At 35.9% G+C, this 21,578-nt stretch overlaps 1 pseudogene; it reads left to right on the forward strand.

The window, feature by feature from the left end:
* The first annotated feature begins 606 nt into the window (after positions 1 to 606).
* LOC145799006 (protein NPG1-like) overlaps positions 607 to 21,578 on the forward strand; it is an 84,494-nt pseudogene continuing 63,522 nt past the window's right edge.

Below are 21,578 nucleotides of genomic sequence, written 5' to 3' on the forward strand. Positions count from 1 at the left end.
GATTGCCTCTATATGTATAAATTGAGGTACTCGGTTGAGAGAAAATAAGAGCAATCTAAGAGAGCTATCAGAGAGAGAGCAATACCTGTGAGTGAGAGACAATAAGCTATATACAGAGACAGAGAGTGTGAGGTGAGTGTGTAATCCTCCTCTTATTGATATATAGCGTTATCGCTCCCGTGGACGTAGGCCGGTTTGCCGAACCACATTAAAACTCTTGTGGTATTGTTTGTTTGTGTTTCCTAGTGTGCCCCCGATCCCCAACAAGTGGTACCAGACCCCGAGTTGTGAAAAATCGAGTTTTTTTCGAAAGTGCCCAGATTTCGAAGTGACTGAAATCCACTTTCGAGCATACCAGGAGGAAGTTTTGGAGGAGAGGAGTCCGGAACTGCAAAGAAGAGTCCCAGAAGCCCAGCCAGGAGCCCACACGAGCCACCCAAAGGAAGCTCGTGAACACCAGTCTCATCACGCACCTCCACGCGCCGTTCAAATAGCCGGCACACAATCCCACGCGCTGTACGCGCGTCTCAATGAGTAAGACAACCACGCCAGCACACAGTCAGCGGCACGTGTCTGCCATGTCAACGCCACCTGTTTGCCACGTCAATGACACGTGTCCGTCACGGTCTGAGGAAGAATTTCCAGACCCATCTAGTACAGGAGTTGGAATTTTATATCTACTGCAAGGTCGTCAAGGTGAATTTCAATATGGGCAAAACTTCTTTTTCTAGCCCTCTAATTGAAGATTTTGCAATGTCGTCCAGTAGCTTTAACTTCGAAAATAATCGCAAAGAAATGGATTACCTGGCAGCATTGAGGATTTGCAAAGGGAGTTCCATTGTAGCGGGTTGTTTTGTTGACGACAAAAGAGTTTTACTTGAAAGAATCAAACAAAATATTTTCTCCTATGTCGATTCTGAGTACAGAAGTTGGTCTGAAAAGTCCTGTCCCATCGAGGATTGGTGGAGTTACATTCAACCCAAAGTAATGCCTCTTAGTGATATTAACATGGCATTACGCAAAATATATTCTTTGGGCTACTGATCTACTAGATTGTTAGATGGAATCTCGGTCGTGAACCGAAAGGCCAAACTTATTTGGGTCAAAAAGGCCATACATAGTTATGGTATATTGTAACTCATTCTTTATTTTCATTTTATTTGGTTATGTTTTTGAAATGCATCTCTAAAATTTCAAGTTTTTTTGCAGAGCTTTATAATGCAAAATTCAAAGACATTGGGGATTTTCACTCTTTGATGGCTGAAGTTATAGTTAAGCCTTATAGAGAGGGTAATGATTTCCAATGGGGACGGCTACAAAGTTATTTCAGAGACCAGGGGTTCTCGAACGAGTTTTCCCTTTTTATGAAGGACTTGCGAGACAAAAAATATTAGTAAGTTAAATATGTTATTTCTTTTTAATATTTTTGTCATTGTGTAGTTTTGACTAATTAATCATTTGTTCATTTGTGTTTTAGTGAAAAAGTGGATATCTGCTGGCTGTTGGACGATTCTTCATTTTGGAACGTTACTCAGAAAAAAAAAATTTATAATGAAGTTGTGGAATATTGTGCATGTTCCCTCACGTCCAACTTCAGCACCAGTGTCGCCTAGCCTTGCAAAACCAAAATCATCCCATCCTCCACTGAAATGCCCAATGGCAGGAACATTTTATTGTTGTCCTGCACCAAGAGGTCCTCCTTTTGTGAAAGGTAAATGTATATTGCTTTCAGTTGTGATTGCATGCAAGTGCATGCATGCTTGTACTTAGGTGGGTGTATATGTGTGTATTTGTGAGATGAAGAAGTTATTGTCAAAATGACTCAAAATCTTGAAGAAAGCTTTCATTTTTTATTTGTAACAAATTATCTAGTAAAATTTTTATACTGTTATCTTGAATACTGGTGATGGGTTTCCCTTTGAATGACCCTGAAATTCAAATTAATTTGAATAATCCTATATAATTAGTTTGTATATGAATTTTCATGGATAATGCATAATTCTTAAATCATTTTGAATAATTTTGAAATTCTCCCTTTCCCGTATTGTCCCCCAGTCCATTGCTTTTTTTTCTATTATGTGCTAGATTTTGTCTATTTATTTTTTTTCCTTTTCAAAATAAAGTACAACTTACGAGTCATCTTTTACCTTATCTCTGATTTCTAATTGTGGTTCTCCAGGTAGGAGACAAGGTCCAGAAAGGCCAGGTAGTTTGGATCATTGTGGCCATGAAACTGATGAATGAGATTGAAATAAGTCTCTTGCTTTAATTATATATATTTTTTGGTTCTGATTAATATGCTTACTGAGATGGAAAAAAATAGAAGCTTGGGAGTTCTAGTTGTCTGGTTTAAGATTCTTCGCACCCTAATGGTTAACTACGTAGATTTCAAAAGGAAAGGAAAACTAGAAAGTTCCAATAGGGCCCTGAAGGTCAGACCGTCAAAACATTTTAACTGTAATCATTCAGATAGAATATCGATTTTGAATTTTGAAACGCTACAGAACTTAGATAGAAAGAAAGGTAAAATTATCACTTTTGAGAGATATTTTACTCGACCGTTCAAATTCTGCTGCTATGATGCGCTATGTGAATTCAAAGGATAACTTGAGGATTTTAATGAATCTTTTGAGGGTATGTTAGTCTTATATATATATATATATATATCGTATATTACTGTTCTATGATTCTTGGTCCAAGATTTTGTTTAGTGGCTGATAATATGTAGCTTAAAATGATATTTAGATACCAACTTGCGTAACCAAAACAAACGACCATTTTGCTTTGTCTCTCAATCAAGTGAGGCGGCTATATGATAGTGGAATCCTTTTTGGCCATTTTGCTATGCCAAAAGCTGCATGTTCAGTTAAGTTAAAACAAGTTTATATATTTTTCTATTAGAGCATTCTATGGGCATGGCCATTCTATTAGAGCATTCTATTAGAGCTTTGTAGATCTACGGATATAGAATGGCGTTATGGGCATCCATTTTTGCTTCAAATGCCTTAGTTAAGTTCTTCAAGGTTGATATCCATTTTTGGATTTCATTTACATCTCTTTTACATTTTTGAACTTTGTTTACACTTCTGATAATGATCATGTGTGCAGGATTTTCATCCTTTCTCTATGACTATAGATGGTGATAAGCTTTTGTGGTCGTTGAACAACTAATTGTTTAGGGCATGTTGCTTTTGTGACTGAACTTGTGAAGAGGTGGTATGAGAGAAAGACAAGTTGATAATTTAATACGGTAAAAAAAAATTCAAAAAATAAAACATAACCAGAGAGAACAAAACAATCAATTACATGCAGGACTTACATTGAAAGGCAGTCAACCAACATGTCGGGCTTGAGACAGTAATGCAAGTGCGATAAAGGATGAGCCACCAGCTCATCAATCTCTCCTGCGGAATTTTCTGCTTTAAAATTTTGAATTTGGAGCAGAACGCATGAAGTACCGCGGTCTCAATAAGCCATAAATCTAAGTCGGTCCAAAGGACAACTAAAACTTAGAGAAATCTAGACAAATTTAGAAGGTTTTGGAATATCTTATTATAGAAAAATATAGAAAACTCTACTATATTCTAGAATAATTTTATGAATTCTATAATATAGTGGAATGATAAAAGAATCCTAAAATATTCTTGAAGGCTAATAATGGCCCTTTGATCAAGTTGATCCTAACCATCCATTAAGGAGGTGTAAGACTACATATATGGACGACCCCTCATTTTCGATAATATAGAAATGAAATAAGACTATTGTCGCAGAGAATGAGAGTAAACTATTGTTAGTATTTTTGTATTCATGTATGTCTGTCTGCAAGGTTCATTTCTGTATTCATATTCGTATGGAATTGATGCTCTAGATCTGAGCTCTAAGAAGGTGGCCGAGACCTCAAAACCAGCAGGAACAAAAAGAAAGAAGGAGAAAAAAAAAGAAAAAAGAAAGGCATTCAAAAACATTTTAAGTTAATTTCTTTCTAGATAATAGGTACCAAGGTTCCTCTTTACACCTGATCAAAAAAATATATATATATTCATTATACAAATGAGGAGCTAGCAACACGATTAAAATTCAACCAGTATAGGCACAGACATAGGTGACGAAAGTAATCACAGAACAATCTTTCCGCAAAATCTTATCTCTTTCTTCCACTAAATCTTCAGCTTCTTCGATTTGCTGGTTGTAGTTGTGTTATCGTCCTCACTAGATGGACAACTTTCAATAGAAATTGATAAGAAAATATGAGTTTAGGTTAAAAAAAACCTAAAAGAGTGAGTGCAGATAATTATGGAGTACATGAACAACATTATATTAAACCCAATGTGAATTTTGAAACATTAAAAAACATATAAAATAAAAGAGAGAAGAAGAAAAAGAAGAAGAAAGAAAGAAAAAGGTATTAACATTTTTAGATACTTCGAGGGCATATCCCCAAGCAAGTCACAATGGTAGTAAACCAGCATCATATCACAAATTCTTGTAAGTGAAAACTAACAATCAAAGAGTATAAAAAAACCCCTCTCCCAACTTCAAAATATTAAGTTTTCCAACTTATTTAAACCATTTTTTGCCTCATAACTATAAACATACCAAACTACACATTCTCAAAATATATATGCACAAGAAAAATCCATATGCAACACCAAATACGAACATATATAGAATCGAACAGATATAGAATCTCACTTTGACCCAAGGATAAGGTTATCTTTCTCATCATCTTTCACATCCAAAGCATAAAGGACAACTTGTCTAACCAATCATAAATATCATATAGGAGGACCATATAACCATTTCCACATGTTCATAATCTAACATGACCCCTTGACATTTATATATTTGTAACCTAAAAATTCAATAGAACAGATTGCGAAAAAGCAAGCAGTACGGGTTTCTTTACACTCGAAGTGAAAATCATTCATAGAAAAATTAAACAGAAAAGCTGTGAAAGGAAGTGAGAACAATTATACTCTCCTTGATGAGATGTCTGAGGTGGAAGAAAAAGGCTCCGATTCATCTGCCCGTTTTTAGGATTAGAGATTTGAGTGTCTCTAATCTAGTTTTCTTAATGAAGAGAAAGCCTGCAAGGAACTTTCATCAAAGCCCAAAAATAGAGCATAAGATGTTCATTATCCAAGTGGATGAAGAATCGAGGGGAGAGTTGGTGGTGATCACAGAATGAAACAGACAGTGAATGAAACAACCAAACAGTTGATGGCAAGTTACTTACATGAAGGTTGATTTGGGGGAATCTACTAGATAATGTAATCTCTTAAAGAGATAGATACATGCACACCGAAAGGTCATTCTTTAAAAGATACATAAATAGCTCATCGGTTCTTCGTTTTTCAGATTTCTAAATGGATGGCAGGGTTTAATAACAGACAAGGATGGTTGGAAATGCATAATATATAGAGGAAGATTTTATTTGGGGGCAAAAACAGCGAGGACAGGGAAGAGAATACAGAGAGAGATGGGCAGATGCAGCAGCAAGCACAGATAAAAAGGTATATCAAAGGGGTTACTTGCGCTGAAGGTCTCTAGTCTTCGACATCAAATGTTGAATTTGGGGAGCATGGAATAGATTGGGAAAAGAGTAGTGGCATGTGTGAGGACTGATTTGTTCATCAGCTAGAATCACACTGTAAAGAAACTGAACAAGTAATATGAAGGGTCGTAAGTTCTCCGGTCATTCCAAGTCAATAAAGCTCTTTTTTATGTAAGAGTAAAGAGTCAGATTACTTAGGGAGGAATTGCAGTGAGATTGGAAAAGTGGTCGGAGAGGAAGGCACCAAAGCTCAGATGTAATTGCTTCGTATGGAGGGTGGGTTGGATTGGAGTAAGCAATGTGCCTTTTATATGTTGGAATAAGTTTGCGGCAATCGGTTGGAAATGCAAAACGCTTATAGAATGTTGAAGGAGGGAGTCATCTTCAAGGTAGATTTTGAGAAGGCTTACATCCATGTGGATAGAAATTTTTTTTGGGATTCTGTTATGAAAATAAAGGGATCCCCAACACAGACATCAACACAGACGTCAGACGAGCCCAGGTTAGGGTTTTTATATTCTATATATTCTTTGGCTATTTTGAAAAATAGTTAAAACTCATTTTTTAATTTTTAATTCATTTGAAATTATATTGTTTCTCATATTTTTTTTAAAACAATTTTAACTATTTTTTTAAAACAATCCTTGGTTTTCAGATGGCCAGAGAATCTATGGTTTGGGACTGCAGCAGATAAATTTAGGGTTTTTAGAGTGATCAGGGTTGCCCCCTAGGTTTTGTTTGGATAGTAGGAAATTTTTATCTACAACTTCTTTACAATTAAGATTCATACTTTAACCTAAAAATATAAAACAAAATTAAAAAAAGTAAAATTTGATTATTTAGATTGTTTAGTAGTAACAAAAATAATTATTCAATCAACAAGCACGGTAACAAAAATAACAAATATACAACTAATTTTTGAAAAATAAAATTTATACCAAAATATAATGGGAATGTTCATAGTTTACAATTAACATACAATTATCTTTAAAAAAAAAACTAAATTTTAAACTCATATTAATGTGAACATTTACATTGCAATGTGAAAACACAAAACAAAATTAAAAAAAATAAAAATCGACTATTTCAGTTGTTCAATGTTAATAAAAATAATTGTCTAACCAACAAGCATAGTAATAAACAATTTACAACAAATCATCAAATAATATATAAAAAAAATTATCAAATACTTCATATATAATGACACATATTTTTAGAAAAATCTGTATGTAATCAACTCCGGTATAATCGATGAATAAACTACACAATATTGATAACTATGAAAATCGACGAAAAGACTACGGTTTATATATAATAATAGCAAAAAAAATATTGTTCATCGCCGGTTTACCTTTATCCCTATTGTGAGTCCATCATCATCTATATCATCAGTCTACATTTACAAATAACTTTCACTTCCAAATGTTCTTACATGACAAGACCTTATTATAAAATAATAATGAAGGCAAAAAACACTAAGAATAATAATCTTCTATATTTATATACAATAATTTTAATGTATCATAAATGAAATATATCTAATAAATAATTTCCTATCTCCTATATATTATAATAAAAGTGTATAAGGGTAAAATTGTCACGACCCACTCCCTGTATCCAAGGGTTAAGCATCGTGATGGCCAGTAACTGAGGTTACCTCCGGTCAATTCTTAAACAAATTAATAAACGCGAGCGGAAGTAATATTTAAATGTGGGTACCAAAACAATCATCGAAGCTTCTGTTTTTATTACAAAATTTACTGACCAAAAAGGCCGATATTTACATAGAAAAATATAATGAAAGTGTTGTGTGTGTCTATTCCACAACCCGACTTTCCAAAAACTATTTCTGAATTGCACTGTTTCCTAAAAATTGGTAAACAACTATAAACACATAACAGAGTGAGAAATATTGTACCAAGAGTATAAGGGACATGAAATAACCATGAATAGTTAGTTAGGCCAAAACATTTACATAACTCAGTTTGGTAAATAAATCATTTAAGTGACAGAAACTGAAATACATAAATTATGTAAATATATAGCCATAACCACGATACTGAACAGAATAGAACGGAGGTCACAGAAGTGACAGTCAGAACAAAGGTACGGATTCAAGTGGTGGCTCGTACGGATTCTAGAGGTGGCTCCCACAATAGTGTAGCACTTAGCTCCGCACAGCACTTTGCTCCGCACATAACAGAGGTCAATGGATCAGAGGACCACAAAATGGTCAAACAGAGGCCAATGGTTATTTAAGTCCCCAAGGCGTGGGACGCCCGTGGTGGTACTTACAAAACATAATTATATATAAGGTTATAGTCAAATATTCTTTAAAAGTAAAACAAACATATCCATGGGCTTCCTTTTAGGCAAATAGGGTTCAGAAAATAATCCACATAATTGAAATAATAATATAACTTATAATAGTTTATAAAACATAACTTGTATAAAATAAATATGGTAAGTCAAAACATAAGTAAAATACATTTTGGTGACTCAAGGTATAATATAACTCACTTCAACTTTAATACTTCACTCTTTCTTTCCACTATCACAGACCCTCTCTGCTTTCATTATTTTTTTCTTCCTTTCTTTTCTTTCTTTCTCTCTTCCTTTCTTTCTTTCTCTCTTTTGCTTCCTTCTTTTTTCCTTTTCTTTCCAGTGTACGCCTCCTCCCTTTTATAGGGGGTGAGAGCATACGTGGCAAATTCGATAATAATTATAAAGATTCATTCTTATCTTTAATAGATATTTAAGATAATTATACTTTGACCTAGTATTTTAATATAATTATATAAATTAATTAATTCTTAATTAAATTACACTTTATCATATACTAACAGAAAATTAACTATTTATTTTACTACCACACCTAGTATTATTATTATTATTATTATTATTATTATTATTATTATTATTATTATTATTATTATTATTATTTTAAATATTATTATTATTTATATTTTGACCCCTAAACTCTTAATAATTATATTGTTTTACAAAATTACACATAATAATATATAATAAATTATATATTTTCCTAACTGTGATTAAACAATATTAGTATAAATTCTACAGAATAATTAAAAATCTGGGTTATTACAAAAATAGTCCATATAATACTTCCAATATAAAAAAAAAAATGATCTATTAAAATATAAATTCAAGTGCATGGGATTTGGTGGAACACAAGAATACTTTGTGGATTTACTAGGCTATAAATCCTCTAAATAATATTTAAAATAAATTTCTCTAAGTTTTTTAAAAGAGGTTTCAAAATCGAAAAAAAATTTAGTTATGAATTTTCAAAACTAGTTTTTGATCTGTATATTTTGAAAGAGAAAGACTATGCTAGGGCTATAAACGGCAAGCCAAACTTGTAATTTTTTTTTTTTTGGGTACTTCGACAAGGAGAACTTTAGTATGTTTGGATTTGTTTATTAAAATTTTGACAAGTTCGAGTTTAAACTCAATAAAAATTTAATAAACCAAGCTCGAGCCGAGTTGATTTAAGCTTGACCTGAACTCGAGCCTTAACAAGTTAAAAAAATTATAAATTCATATTTACGTATAAGACTAAAGTTACAATTGAAATTTTAATTATAAAATTATATATAAAATATATAAACATTGTAAAGAAATGTCAATATTTTATTTGTTCCAAAAAAAGTCAAAAAACCTCTTGTCAAACAGGGCCAACATCTACTACCACTATTATATAAATATATAATCTGTAGTTAATTATTATGTACATTTACATTTTTTAAATGTATAAATAACATATTCATTTTATTTGTTATACATATTTTTACATTATTTAATATATAAATAATAAATGTTAAACGTGCCTAGCTAATGAAGCGAGCTAACAAGCTGAACTTTAATTTGTTTGAACTTATTTATTAAGATTTTAATGAGCTCGAATGCAAAAAAAAATAAATAAAAAATAACGAATCGAGTTTGAACGAGTCCTTACTGTCACACCCCAAATCCATGACCGGCCGTGGCCCATAGAGACTTAGCCCAAGGCATACGTGAGCCTAAACACGAACCCAATATCACATAGAATAAATGTAACGATAGTTTAGAAATAAATAAATCAAAACCCAATCTAGTGACATGTCACGAGTATAAATAATAAAACCAGCCATAACCAATTTCAAAAAATATATACTAAAGAGAACATAAATCGCCCACAAAATAAAATAATTCTAAATAAAACCCAACAACAATGTATGCACAAAACCGACATAACAAGCTAAAACAGAATAAATGAATGTCCTAAAGGTCCATGCAATTGAGTCCCCGCTATACCATGAGTCCACTCTAAGTCCTTCTATTACCCGGAAATGATAAATAACTAAGTCAGCTGATAACTCAGTGAGTAGAAACATGGATAGTAAATACTATTTTGAAAAACAGGGTTCAATTCCAAAATAAGATATATATAACAGAAACTAGATTGGTATACATTGTTGATAAGACAATCTATTTCAAAAATAAGATTCCACAGTTCAACAGTTAAAATACTAATGTCTCTCAAGAACATAATAAATGACATTCTCCACTTAAAACAGATTACAACATAATCATCAATAATTTTCTAGGTACCGAGAATAACAACTAACATGCTACAAAGTTCTCAAGATAATAAGCCCGTTAGATCTAATATCGAATCAAGAATCATCCTTTAAGACGATTAGATTGAAGGTCATCTAGCCTAACCCAGGTCTTTTCCTTACAAACGTTGAGCACTAGTGTCATCACAGCCCAACCTGGATCTGTTCCCTAGTGGCCAGAGTCACCACACATAGTGGAATAATTTCCCTAGACTTTTATATACTGATGGTCCCAATAATTAATACAATTCAGTTTCGCAAAACATGGTAGTTCACCATTATAAACATAAGACCATAACAGATAGTTTACATCATGCCAAGTTTACACATGTTTCAGAAAATAATTTAATTCCATTGATAATATAATAATTTATTAAAATAGTTCAACAATTTAATTTTTCAACAGTTCAGGGTAGGAGAATATTTATAAAAATATGTAGCATGCAATTATTCACTTGAAAACGAAATAGTGTAATCCTCGAATAGAGTATAAAAGTCCAACTAGTGTCCTGAACCAAGTATGAAAACTAGACGCCACTACTAATTCAAAAATACTAAAAAAATAATAAATCAAGTACCTCACACTAAAGCACACTAACACAGCTCAACCCCACTTACCGTTACTCTTAAATAATACCTAAGTTCATGTTCTTCAATGTCTAAAATTACCCAAGACATGGGTTCAGATCAAAATTTAATTAAAAGTAACTTTAAGATAAAACACAATTTTAAACAAGTTTTTCCAATCTATTTGCTAACTTTGAAAATTAAAAATGTACTCCACGCTATTCGAAAAATTCCAAAACCCTCCAAATATCAACTAATATATCCTAAGTTCCAAACCCAATTGGTTTTACTTGATTTGCTTATCAAAGTAATTATTTACAATTAATTATATCCAAACAGATTGTTTTATGCAGCACTTTAAAGAAATTAATGGTTCTTTTAGTATATACACGAGAAATGGCAAATAAACACCATAATTACATATCTGCCATCATGCAAGAGGGTCCGAATAAGTGTCCGTGTGTTTAATCCCTAATGGAAGAGAAATGACAAGTAAACACCATAATTACATATCTGTCATCATGTAAGAGAGTCCGAAGAAGTGTCCGTATTTCGAACCCTAATGCATGAGAAATGGTAAGTAAACACCATAATTACATATATGCCAAATGCAAGAGGGTCCGAATAAGTGTCCGAGTGGATATTTGGCACGTGGATATTTGGCACATGGAGCGGAAAGTGGCAAAGGCAAGACAAACACGCTGTAACTCCGAATCACATTTTCGATCCACAATGACATTGTCAGCACCAATGGGCCAATACGGTTCTTCAGCCCAAAGGATAATGGCGGCACGATTGTCATCAAGTTCTATTCGGGATGGGCCCGAATCATTCAGTCGACACGACATGATTATGCCGACCCGCGGCCCATCAATAATCAACACTGGGCCAATTAATCAGCCTAGCGGTCCAATTGACATAGGCCCATCAGTAAGTGAGGCCGGATCCAATAACTCCGAATCATCACGACTGAATACGGATGAGGTGTCTAAATTAATTTCAGAGGCTGTAAAGGCCGCAGTGGAAGGATCCGCATCAGCCCAGAAACATAATGTACAACGGAGGCCAATGTAAAATAAATTGTAATCAATTATTTTATTAATAACAATATTTCAATCTACAATTCAAATGCGCCTTTACAAACGATTTTGTGCGACATTCCCACACAAAATAACAAATAATTGCGTTTTTTACAATATTATTATACGCGCCAGTCAGAAGTCCACCACTATCCCGGAATTCGGATACAATATTGTTTCCCATGTTGATAAATGTTTTAACGCCTTGACGGCTAATGGTTGCATATTCATTAGTTTGCGGCGGCATTGAAACGGGCACACGCCGCAATACAACAAAACGATTTGTTTTCGTGCCCCTGACCATACAACCAGTTCGTGGGTCACCACTGGACCACTGGAAAACATCTTCAAATTTAGGCGTATAGGCAGGATTAGGAAAGCGATCCAACACAACGACAAATTCACATTGTCCGTTGTCAAATATACCAGATGTATCGAAATCCACAATTTGAGTTGGAGCATCACGCATGTCGCTTTCCAAGCCAGGCGTATCGACGTCAACCTCAGAGAGCCCGCCAGTTTGACGTAAAACTACACCCTGTATATACAATCCTACAAGCTTTAATTTTCCCCCGAGGCGTTCATCTTGCTCAGTACCAACTTCGGGCAAGTCAAAATGGAAAAAGTGCGGCTCATCAAACGGTTGAAAATCCTCAATCCTCCAGATGGAATCACAAAACGATTTAGACGCGAATCGTTTTTTTTTTAAATAACTCCATTTTCGCTTAAAATAGCGTCGTCCAGAAACACCGGATCTACTGGATGTGGTCCAGCGGCGACTAAAATTTAATTTTGTTTTGGGAGTATATGGACGACATTGCGAAAATCGGAATGTATTAGCCATAATCGATGGTGAAATCCAGCAATTAAATGGAGCACATCGATTTTATTTTATAGGCATAAAATGTTGACCGTGAATGGGTCAACCTTAACAGTATTTCATTTGGAAAAACAATTAAAACAAACGGCTACAAACAAATGGTACAGGATGCATCAACACGGCCCCAAATGGGCCCACTATTTAAATTCAAAACTAGACTCGTAACCCGTTGAAATGACGTTGATTTGATAATTTTCAGATTTATACCCAAAGAGAACGAAACTTTCGAAGTTACTGTTTTGTACTAGTTTTCTGGATAGATTTAAACGCATCAGTTTATATGGATTTTGACTCCCAAAAATTATAAGAAAATTGTGGTATACAATTCAATATGTAATTAATTTACTATAAAAATTTCAATTCAAAATTCAATCGTTTAATATAGTTTCTTGATTTTTAAGGTTTGTGATTTTGTGAAGAATTTTTAGATTAAGAATTACACCCATTACCTAAGCACCAATTTAACTAATTAAATTTCTAAAATAACAATACTATGGTATGTATTCTTATGCATGAATATTTAAATCTTAAACATTATATCTAGATGTTTATAACAATAGCAAACAAGAGCACTAGTGCACTGCCAACACAACACACAAAAGCCAATGCGACATTTTTTTTCCCATAATGATGTCTCGTTTGGGAACATACTTTTTAAGTAAATTTTTGGATTTTTTGGCTAAAATATGATGGAAAAAAAAACTATCATGTTTGGGATGACATTTTGATTTTTTTACGAAAAGATGTGCAAAAAGTAGAAAAAAAAAAAAAGAGAAATTTTTGACTTTTTGACATAAATTGTTAACTTTTTAATTTTTTTAGTGATTTTTTAACTTTTAAGCTAAAAAGTGATGTTGCCAAATGAGGCCTGAGACTTTTGCCCCACGTAAACAGCTGCTCATCCCTCTCTACTTCCCAAGACCCACATTTGACATCCTAGACTTACTTTGACACAAGACCACAAAAAAATAAACAATTGAATGAATAACCCATGCGGATTCTTGAACTCAACTACAGGAAGATAAAAGAAGAAGAACAAGTAATTGAATTACCCATAGTAGTGATTATGTAGAACCCAATGCCATAGACCTCTACCTCTCATTGCCGATTGCTACCAATTTTTATCGCCTCTCTTTACCAATCTCACGGCTGCTGCTGGTAGGGGGCTATATGTGATTTTAGGGTTATTAAATCAATTATATAACAAGTCTGTTTTAATTTATTATTATTATTATTATTATCAATAATCTTTAAAATTGTGGACTTCCATAACAAATTTATTTATAGTTTAAAATTAATTAAAATGCCCTCTAATAATATTTAATTTACACTTAAAGATTCACAGTTTAATATTTGAGTTTTGTAAATTATTTTTATTTTTTATTTATTTATTTATCAGGTTCTCACACTTACCGAGATAAGTTTGAGCCTGTTTACGAATGGCTCTGTTCATTTGTAGCTCTAATCATAACCAAAGATTTTAAAATAATGTCATAATTAAAATAAAATAAAAAAATGCTCATCACTAAAGGTGTATATAGTAAGGGGCACATGATAAAATCCTCCATTTTGAAAATAGATTTTAGAAATTTGAAAATTCAAAATTTGTTTAGTTATGAATTTTCAAAACTAATTTTGCAAAAGAGTTTTATTTGAGTCTTGTGTTTATTTTGTCTTGTAGTTGATCAAAAAGTACCCATTTTTAGTGTAATGTCACACTAATGAATCCTCGGACCAATGTGGATAGATCGGAATTGTTTGAATTAATTCTATTTCAGAAGGTGGGAAACACTCTGCTAATCGAATAACATCCCATATCCCTACATCTCTATCAATAAGCACACACCCGCTCATGCTCCTCCAACCCTTTCGACGATGAACAATTCATGAATGAAAATGGCCCAGGCACCCATTTATCTTTCCAAATTTGGACAATTCTCTTATCACCAATGCGTCACCATAGCCCTTCCGAAAGCAAATTGTGAACGTTCCAAATACTCCAAGTAAGAAAGGGTTCGCTCCTAATGGAGCATCCAAAATCGAGGACTTAGTGTAGTATTTTGCCTTCAATAGTTGTGCCACCAGACTATTAGGAAACTTTGAGGAGCCTCCAGCATTGTCTAGCAAACAAAGCTCTATTAAAAGCAGACAAAGACGTGAACCCCATCCCACCCTCTTGTTTAGCTTTGCATAACCAATTCCAATTTCGCCAATGGATTTTCCATTTCTCCTCTATTTGTCCCCACCCAAACCATGCAATAAGAGCATTCATATCAGATGTGCATCTGATTTTTATCAAGAGCTAATTAGGATTCGGTGTAGAGTAAGTGTGCCATCGGTCGTGCAGTCTCAGGTTTGGTAGTGGCCTCCACTGGAAGGAATTTTCAAGATAAATTTTAATGGAATGCATGCTTTATGTCGGAAGGATTAATTGGGATTGAAGTGATAGTGCGAAACCATTCTGAGGAGGTTATTGTTGCAATGTCAACGAAATTTGTTAGAAATGATTTTGGGAAAAAACAGAATTTTTCCTCAACTTTGGTCTAATTTTTAGGTGGGACCCATGCGTCAAAGTTGGCGGGTCTAAGTGGTAACACGTTCTATGCCGCGTTGTGATTCACGTAATATATTTGGTTGTTCAAAACCATTATCGGGTAAATGGGAAATTGAAGTCAAAGAGAGCTCCGTGGAAATGATGTTTTTGGTGAAATTTCCTAAATGTTTGGTTTAAAGGCTTGTCCCACATTGATTTAGTGGGCAAACTTTGAGTGGGTTTATAAGGCTTGAGTTTGGAACTTAGGATAGGCCCCAAGGGGCACCCAAGTTTTGTAGAGGGGGAGGTTATGGGCAAAGTGGGCTAGACCCATTGGACCCAAAATAAACACACGCACGAAGCCGTCGCCCATCTGGGCTGGGCGTGGGTACGTAGTGTAGGGTTGGGCTTGTCCGGCCCAATACCTATCTTTTTGGGCCAAAAAAATTTGAATTTTATTTTTCTAAAATTAAATTCTAATTGGCTCCGATTTTTTCCCCACCCGAACATATGAATATTTGTTTGAATTTAAACCAAACAGATTCATATCTGTTTGAATTTAAACCCAACAACCACATTACCTGTTCATTCAAACTGAACAGATTTAATACCTATTCAAGTAGGTTTTGCACCTGTTTAATTCAAACTGTACAACCACCTTTACATCTATAAATAGGTTGTCACGACCCCAAACCGCCCCTAGTAGTTTGGTGCCACGATGGCCAGTAATCCGAGATTACCGAAGGTCAACTTTCAAAAGTTTAACACAACCAGTGTATAGTATATGGGGCTCACAATTGCGGAAACGATAAGTCAAAATACAAGTGGTCCATAAGAGCTGTGCATAGATCAAATGTAATAGCGCACATGACATAGTTTCACACTTGGTTGATAATAACGAAATACATATCAGAATCTTGATCAAAAGGCTTCTAGAGCCGACATGTGCAAATACAATGATTACAAGCCAAAGAAGCAAAATCTTCAAGATTCGCCGACGTAAACACAAATTTTTCCGACATAGAACAAGTCAAGCCGACATGACAAGAATCCAAAACAAGCTTTGCAAAACACGTCAAGGTGTCGCCGCCGTCCTGCTCATCACCTACATATATATACAGAGGGTGAGCTTGGATACTCAGTGAATGGTACTAGTAATAAAGGTTTTGCATGAATATAGCCGAAGTCTTTCAAAACAAAACATGCCAAAACCATACGAACATTAGCCGAGATCCTTTCAGAGCAAAACACATCAAAACTTTACCAAAACAAGAGATGAACCGTATTCATCTATCAAGTCTTACAAGTCTCAAGGGATGCTTACTGGCATCGGCAAAACACAAATCAAGATTTCCAAACAAACAAATCCACGCGGTAAAACATCAGTAGCAAAACAAAGACTGCACGATCCGTAATCGGTTAGTCAAAGGTACTGCGAAAGTTTATAGTCCTCCAGCACAAGGGACTTGTGTTACTTAAGCCCGTAGCTCTTTTTAACACGATGGTCTTGTGTTACTTAGGCTCGTAGCCCGCTTTAACACAATAGTCTTTCCAAGGAAGGACCGTATCCTTTTATACTTAGTGCTGCGAAAGTTTAGAGTCCTCCAACATAAGGGACTTTTATACTTGGTACTGCGAAAGTTTAGAGTCATCTAGTACAAGGGACTTTTCAAGAATGACATCAAAACAAAACCTATACTTGATACATCAAACAGAGCTATTCATTCATGCTTAACACATACTTTCGTCAAAACAAAGCAAAGCAAGTTTTATCAAAACAGTATAACATAGCTTTATTAAAAATACCACTCACCTAGATCTCCTCGGGTGTAGGCTCAAAGCAAAGATCAAGGACCTACAATCACGTGGCAATCACATTCTTAAAACAAGCTTTACATGCATGCAAATGATCCGACATTCTCACCAGATCCAAGTCAATTACAAAGCAAAACATGCTGGGAGTTTAAACACTGCTACCGTCTCATGAAAATACACTAGGTACCAACCAGGTCTTTGCCGAGGTCCTACACCTCCTTGCCGAGGTGTGGTCCCAATGGCCTCATTCAAAAGCAAAGTCGGGAAAACCTGGGTCTTCCCTTTGAAGAACGTGAAGAACATGATGAACATGATCATGAAGAAGATGAATGCAAGATCATAACTTGTTACAAAAATCTGAGATTTCATGCCCTGAGTTCAAAACATGGACCTGGGTACCCATACAAGAAGATCATGCAAGAACAACCACAAAACATGGTTCTTGTTCTAAACTTTTGGATCAAAACGAGACTTTTCTTCAAGAACGCATGAATACTATTTTTCTCTTCCGAAACCAACTTCAAATCGATGCATGACATGCAAAACAAATTCGATCATGCAATGCAGCTAGATGATCAATAACAACAACCAGAGTAGATTAAGATTCTTACCCCAAAGCTCGAATCTAACGGCTCAAACTCCAAAGGTCAGCTCGAAAACCTACTCTCTCACCCTAAAACTCCTTCTCCCTCTTCTAGAGCTCCTCTCTCTTCAAGAACAAACTTGCAACAAAATAATGCAAAAGAATGATATGTTCACAGGCCTGCCGACTGACTTGACCTTCAGCTCGGACACGTGGCGCTTCCGGGTTGGTTCGACTCAAAAGGTGACTGATTGATAAGACAAGTCTATAACAAAGCGTATGCAGCAAGCTAAGGCAAGACACATCGGCAAGTAATGATGTCGGCTAAGATCAAAGCTTCGGCAACAGGGTAACAAAGACATCGGCTAGAGAGGACGACACTTGACTAAGTCGTGCCACACCTTGGCCTGGGTGTGCCACACCTCAGTCTAGGCCATACCTGCCCGAAGACAAGGATCACTAAGTGCAAAACATCTCGGCAAACATGCCCGAGGTGAAGATGGGGGTCGACCAAGTGGTTCCAAAGCAGTTCTAAGTACAAAGGTTCAGAGGTGAACTCAGCTCAAGATGACCTCGGGTACACACCAAGCAAGGAACCAAAATCATGCAAGCAACACTTCAAACAAAGCAAGACAAAACAAGATAAACAAGATTTGAAATATCACGAGACAAGATCTTACAGGAATGTATGCAAACATGGCTAAGTCAAAATGAGGGTTGTTACATCCTATCCCCCTTTAAAAGTTTGGTCCCCAAACTTAGGTTACCTTGTTCCAAGAACAATTCTGGATGTCGAATTCTCATCTCCTCTTCCATTTACCACGTGGCATCCTTGCCGTAATGCTCTTTCCATTCCACCTTTACCATTGGTATCGACTTGTTTTTCAACTGCCTAACTTGTCTGTCGATAATACACATCGGCTTCTCTTCATAGCCTAAATTCTCATTAACTTCAGTCCTGGAATAGTCAATCACATGCAGTGGATCCCGAATATACTTTCTTAACATGAAACACATTATGGACTTGGCTTAATTCGGGTGGCAAAGCAAGTCTGTAGGCAACGGAGTTAACCTTGTCAAGAATTTCAAATGGCCCAATATAACGAGGCGCTAACTTACCTTTCTTCCCAAATCTGAAAACTCCTTTCATTGGTGAAACTTTTAGAAATACGTGATCCCCAACTTCAAATTCTAACTCATACCTTCTCTAGTCGGCGTAGCTCTTTTGTCGGCTCTGGGCAGTTTTAATCCTCTGTTGGATAAGTTTAATCTTCTCTGTTGTTACTTGAATCAATTCGGGACCAAGCAGAGCTCTGTCTCCAATTTCGGTCCAACACATCGGCGACCTACACTTTCTTCCGTACAAAGCTTCATACGGCGCCATGCCAATGCTAGCTTGATAACTGTTGTTGTAAGCGAATTCCACTAAGGGCAAGTACGCTCCCCAACTTCCTAGAAAGTCCAATACACAAAGTCTAAGCATATCTTCAAGTGTCTGATTTGTCCTCTCTGTCTGCCCATCTGTCTGGGGATGAAAAGCTGTACTAAACCTCAGCTCGGCTCCGAAAGCCCTTTGTAGACTCTGCCAAAATCTAGAAACAAATTTAGGATCTCGATCTTACACGATTGACTTCGGCACTCCATGAAGTCTGACAATCTCGTTCACATATAACAAGGCAAGTTGATTGGCGTTGAAGGTAGTCTTAACAGGTAAAAAGTGTGCTGACTTAGTTAATCTATCAACAACAACCCAAATCGAATCCATACCTTTCGGTGTCTTCGGCAAACCAATCACAAAATCCATAGAGATGTGTTCCCATTTCCATTCAGGAATCGGCAAGGGTTGAAGAAGACCTGCCGGTTTTTGATGTTCTGCTTTCACTTGTTGACAATACAAACACTGGGACACGAATTCGGCTATCTCTCTTCTCATATTTGGCCACCAAAACGTCTGTTTCACATCCTGATACATCTTAGTGTTCCCTGGATGAACAGCAAACTTGGAAGCATGAGCTTCCTGCAAAATTCTCTTTTTCAACTCTGGGATGTCGGCCACACATAACCTTCCTTTAAACTTGAGCACTTGATTTTCGATGGTATACCCTGATCTCGGCTTTGTGACAATCTCATCGACTACTTTCTTAAAGAACTTATCCTCCATCTGTCTTGTCTTTACCTCGTCAACAATAGTCGGCTCCACTGCTATCAGGGTCAAACACGCCAAATTTCCATCTGACTTCCTGCTCAAAGCGTCGGCCACGCTGTTAGCCTTACCTGGGTGATATTGAATTTGCATATCATAGTCTTTCAACAACTCAAGCCACCTTCTCTGTCTCAAATTCAATTCTTTCTGAGTGAACAGGTACTTTAAACTCTTATGATCTGTAAAAACCTGACAAGAAGCTCCATACAAGTAGTGACGCCAAATCTTTAAAGAAAATATGACGGCTGCTAGCTCCAAATCATGGGTAGGATAGTTCCTTTCATGTGGCTTCAACTGACGAGATGCATGTGCTATGACTTTACCCTTTTGCATCAATACATAGCCCAAACCCTTACGCGATGCATCACTATAGATATGAAACTCTTCAATACCTGATGGAAGTGCGAGTACTGGTGTTGTAACTAACCTCGTCTTCAGTTCTTGGAAAGCTGCCTCCCGATCTTTAGTCCATTCATACAGCGTTCCCTTCCTAGTCAATTGCGTCAATGGAATTGCAATCCTTGAGAAATCCTTAACAAACTTCCTGTAATAACCTGCCAAACTCAGAAAACTGTGAATCTCGGACACATTAGTCGGCCTCGGCCAATTTACTACGGCTTCAATTTTGCTAGGATCAACCGAGATACCCTCTTCATTAATCACATGACCCAAGAATGAGATAGTAGGAAGCCAAAACTCACACTTGTTAAACTTAGCATACAATTTCCGGTCTCTCAAAATTTGTAAGGCAAGTCTCAAATGATTTTCATGTTCAGCTTTACTCCTGGAATAGATCAATATATCGTCAATGAAGACAACTAAAAACTCATCTAAATATGGCTTGAAGACTCTGTTCATTAAATCCATAAATGTAGCAGGGGCATTGGTCACCCCAAAAGGCATTACTAAAAACTCGTAGTGTCCATATCTTGTCCAAAAAACTGTCTTCTCAACATCCTCGGCTTTGACTTTAAGCTGGTGGTAACCCGACCTAAGGTCAATCTTAGAAAAGACTCGTGCTCCTTGTAATTGGTCAAGCAAATCATCAATCCTAGGTAATGGGTACTTGTTCTTAATGGTGACCTTATTAATTTCTCTGTAATCGATACAAAGACGGAGTGTGCCATCCTTTTTCTTAACAAATAAAACAGGTGCTCCCCATGGTGAAGTGCTCGGCCTAATAAATCCCTTATCCAACAATTCTTGTAATTGCAGTTTCAATTCCCTAAGTTCAGCTGGGGCCATCCTGTAGGGTGTTTTGGAGATCGGCTGGGTTCCCGACATGATATCAACAGTAAACTCTATCTCTCTATCGGCTAAGTGGCCAGGCAATTCATTTGGGAACACGTCGGGGAATTCATTAACAACTGGGATGTCGGCTAAATTAGCATTTCCATTCTGATCACCCAGTATACTACACAAGCAGCCTCGACACCCTTTCTGAATTAACTTGTAGGCCTTAATGGACGAAATCAAGTAAGGTGGGGACACTATCCCTTTACCCTGGAAAATAAGGTTTGGGGGTCTCAGTGTGACACTTTTCGAAACACAATTAATAGATGCATGGTTTGCGACTAACCAATCCATTCCCAGTATAACATCAAAATGAGTTATGTCCAGAGGCATTAAATCTACTAACAATTCAACATTCTCAATCACAATAACACACGCTCTATAGATGGATACAACAATCATAGATCTCCCAGATGGGGTAGACACAGATAACACATAATCGAGGGGCT

This window comes from Camellia sinensis, chromosome 9, assembly GCF_055761805.1.
Source record: "Camellia sinensis isolate YWXY chromosome 9, ASM5576180v1, whole genome shotgun sequence".
Taxonomy (NCBI): Eukaryota; Viridiplantae; Streptophyta; class Magnoliopsida; order Ericales; family Theaceae; genus Camellia; species Camellia sinensis.